The following is a 4,120-nucleotide window of genomic DNA, read 5'->3' as shown; positions in this document are numbered from 1 at the left end:
TCTCTGTGTGGCACGTCTCTGTGTGGCACGTCTCTCTGTGGCGCGTCTCTGTGTGGCGCGTCTCTGTGTGGCGCGTCTCTGTGTGGCACGTCTCTGTGGCACGTCTCTGTGTGGCGTGTCTCTGTGTGGCGCGTCTCTGTGTGGGCATTGTTGCGTGCTTTGGGTTGTTCATGGGTACTTTTCTCTGGATACGTTGCCGGCCACCTACTGGGTGTCTCCAGGGTTCTCGAGAGTGTGCCCATCTGGATGGCAGGTTTCCCTGCAGGGTTTCCTGCCCCCACGGAGGCTCCCTTGAGTCTTCTGCCATGCCCCGTCCCGCCCTCTCTCCAGGCTTCCTTAGCCTGTTCCTCCCTCTGTCTGAGGAAGTTGCTTCTCCGCCTCTGGCTGTGTGGGCGTCCACTGCCTTCTGGGCAGGGCCCGAAGAGGGACGGCAAGTCCAACCTCCAGCCCCATCCTCCCGAGCTCTGAGCTGAGGAGATGAGTCAGGGAGGGCTGCAGGGGGTGGGCAGAAATGGCCTGTGTGTCAGCACGCTGCAGGGAAGTGTGTGCTCCTGCCCGCCTCCACCTGATCCACCCTCAGTGGCATGTGCACCAGTGCACCTGTGATGCGGCTCCCTTACCTGGTTATTCATACTCTCTTCCCCAGTAGCCTTGGTTGGCACAGTTTCTGATGGGGAGCAGAGTGGTCACTGGGGCTCTGGGCATCCAATGGGGGCCTTGGCCTTAGCGTAATTCATCTCACCATAATCACCGGTGCTAATGGAGCTCTTCCTGCACCCAGCCCTGGACTACACACTGCACATGTAATCAGCTCTTTGCTCCTCAGAACAACCCCATCCCAGGGGATAGTAGGTCCTGCCAGGTGGGTTCGAAAACATCCCTGGCCAGGCATGGTGGCTCACGCCTGTAATCCCAGCACTCTGGGAGGCTGAGGGGGGTGGATCATCTGAGGTCAGGAGTTCAAGACCAGACTGGCCAAAGTGGTGAAACCCCGTCTCTACTAAAAATACAAAAAATTAGCCGGGCAGTGTGGTGGGCACCTGTAATCCCAGCTACTTTTGAGGCTGAGGGAGGAGAATCGCTTGAACCCGGGAGGCGGAGGATGCAGTGAGCCAAGATCGCACCGCTGCACTCCAGCCTGGGTGACAGAGCAAGACTCCATCTCAAAACAAACAAACAAACCACCCCCATTTTATGAGGAAGTTTTCCCGTTTTATGAGGAAGTTTCCCTGTTTTATGAGGAAGTTTCCCCATTTTATGAGGAAGTTTTCTCGTTTTATGAGGAAGTTTCCCTGTTTTATGAGGAAGTTTTCCCGTTTTATGAGGAAGTTTTCCCGTTTTATGAGGAAGTTTCCCTGTTTTATGAGGAAGTTTTCCCATTTTATGAGGAAATTTCCCCATTTTATGAGGAAGTTTCCCCATTTTATGAGGAAGCAGAGGCTCAGAGAGCCTGGGTTACTTCCACAAGACCACACAGCTAATAAGTGATGGAGCCGGGTTCTGAACCCAGACCCGTTCTTCTGCTGTTCCCTCCGCTCTTCACAAAGCTGTGAAGCTGTGTCCGTCTCGTTTGGCAGTCTCCCTCTCAGAGAGGCCATCCCAGATCACCCCCTGTACACAGGGCTCCCGAGCCATCTGGTCCCACCCTAGTGTAAATACCTGCATAAAGGTAGCCCTCATTTATCCTAACTTCCTAACCCCCTCTTCCCACCTAGAGCAGGGATCTGTCTGTCTTGCTCACTAAAATATCCTTTGTTTTTTTTATTGAGACAGAGTCTCGCTCTGTCGCCCAGGCTGGAGTGCAGTGGCCGGATCTCAGCTCACTGCAAACTCCGCCTCCCGGGTTCACGCCATTCTCCTGTCTCAGCCTCCCGAGTAGCTGGGACTACAGGCGCCCGCCACCGCACCCGGCTAGTTTTTTTTTTTTTTTGTATTTTTTAGTAGAGACGGGGTTTCACCGGGTTAACCAGGATGGTCTTGATCCTGACCTCGTGATCCGCCCCCCGTCTCGGCCTCCCAAAGTGCTGGGATTGCAGGCTTGAGCCACGGTGCCCGGCCTAAAATATTCTTAGAACTGGCAGACAGCTTGGAACATAGTAGGGATGTAAGAAACATTTGATGAATGAATGAATGAATGAAGAGAGGGCTGACTCCAGACCTAAGCTTGAAATCCCTCCTCTGTTGTGCCTCTTACACAGCAGGTACCGTTGCAGAGTGGCAGGAGCACAGGCTCTGGAGCCAGCTTGCTTGGTTCAAATTCTGGCCGTGCTAGTGTTCTGGTTATCTAATGCTGCTTAATAAACCACCCAAAGCTTATGGCTTTAAACACTGGCGACATTGATTTTGCCCATGAATCTGCAACATGGGCAGGGTTCAGTGGGGATCATGCTTCTCCACTCAGCATTGTCTGGAGTGGTTCAAGGTCTAGGGCTGAAGCCATCCGAAAGCTCAGTTGTTCACGCGTCTGGCGTTTCTTGCTGGCTGTTGGCTTTGGGTCAGTTCTTCTGCACACGGGCCTCTCTGTGTGCTGTCTCCACATGCGAGATTGGGCTTCCTCCCAGCATGGTGGCTGAGCTAAGGGACAAGCATGCCCAGAAAGAGAGCCAGGTGGAAGCTATTTCACTTTTAATTTAATTTAATTTATTTATTTATTGAGATGGAGTCTTGCTGTGTTGCCCAGGGTGGAGTGTAGTGGCGCAATTTTGGCTCACTGCAACCTCCGCCTCCTGGGTTCAAGCGATTTTCTTGCCTCAGCCTCCCAAGTAGCTGAGACTACAGGTCCATGCCACCACGCCCGGCTAATTTTTTGTATTTTTAGTAGAGACGAGGGTTTCACTGTGTTAGCCAGGATGGTCTTGAACTGCTGACCTTGTGATCTGTCCTCGGCCTCCCAAAGTGCTGGAATTACAGGCGTGAGCCACTGCGCCTGGCCTATTTTTATTTATTTAGAGACGGAGTCTCGCTGTGTCACCCAGGCTGGAGTACAGTGGCGCGATCTTGGCTCACTGTGACCTCCACCTCCCGGACTCCAGCGATTCTCCTGCCTCAGTCTCCCAAGTAGCTGAGATTACAGGTGCCTGCCATGACGCTTGGCTAATTTTTGTATTTTTAGTAGAGACAGGGTCTTGCCATGTTAGCCAGGCTGGTCTCGAACTCCTGACCTCAAGTGATCCGCCTGACTCGGTGTCCCAAAGTGCTGGGATTACAGGCGTGAGCTTCCACGCCTGGCCAGCAGTTTATTCTTTTAGCAGCAGTTACACTTTTGCCCACTGATCCCCTGGCCACAGGTGAAGCTGGGTCTGCCCAAACGACAGGGTCTGTCCCCAAATCCCCACCCACTCTCATGTAGTCCAGAAGGCACCTTACTGTGCAGAGCCCTGCTGAGGGTGGGGCCTGTAATGAGGAGAGAAGGGGGAACTTGAATGGAAAAGACCTTTTCTGTCCCAGTTTATTATCTCATTCCAGGTCAGCCCTGCTTCCTTCAGGGGGCCTGGGACACGTGTTGCTGATGGAGATACTATGAGGCTGGGGCTTGGGCAGAATTGCTCTGGGCCTGGGGCTGGGGTGAACCCCAGCAGACCCCCATCTTTATCCAGGGAAAAATCAGGATGGTGAGGCCTGAACATGCTGTGTTTGAGCTGAGGGAGCTCTCTGCTTCTCCCTGTCCCTGCTGCCTGCTTCCACCTGAGTCACTGTTCGTCTCCTGAGGCGTCATCCCCCTGCCTCACTTGCTAGCCTCGGGGAGGAATCTCAGGGTTTGCTTCCTGTGGCCCGGGTTAGGGCTGCTCCTGAGCCGAGCGTTGGCAGGGGGCCCGGGAAGAATCTGGGGTTTGCTCGAGCCCAGCCTGGCAGCATCTCCCATGTAACACAGCCCTCGTTTAGGGCCTGCTCTGCTGTGAGCCTTCCCTGAAGGAATGGCAGAAGGGCTCAAAGGGGGGCTCTGGGTTTGATTTCTGCTGTCACTTTCCAGCCCTGTGACCTTGAACAAGTCTCTTAACCTCTCTGAGGCTCCAGTTACTTACCAGGAGGGAGACTGTGGTATGGTAAAGATGAAAGGAAGTAAAAAGTATGACATCTTTTTTTTTTTTTGAGACGGAGTGTTGCTCTTGTCACCCAGGCT

The sequence above is a fragment of the Mandrillus leucophaeus genome, unplaced genomic scaffold (assembly GCF_000951045.1).
Source record: "Mandrillus leucophaeus isolate KB7577 unplaced genomic scaffold, Mleu.le_1.0 Scaffold653, whole genome shotgun sequence".
Classification (NCBI taxonomy): Eukaryota; Metazoa; Chordata; class Mammalia; order Primates; family Cercopithecidae; genus Mandrillus; species Mandrillus leucophaeus.
This window is presented reverse-complemented; position numbering follows the sequence as displayed.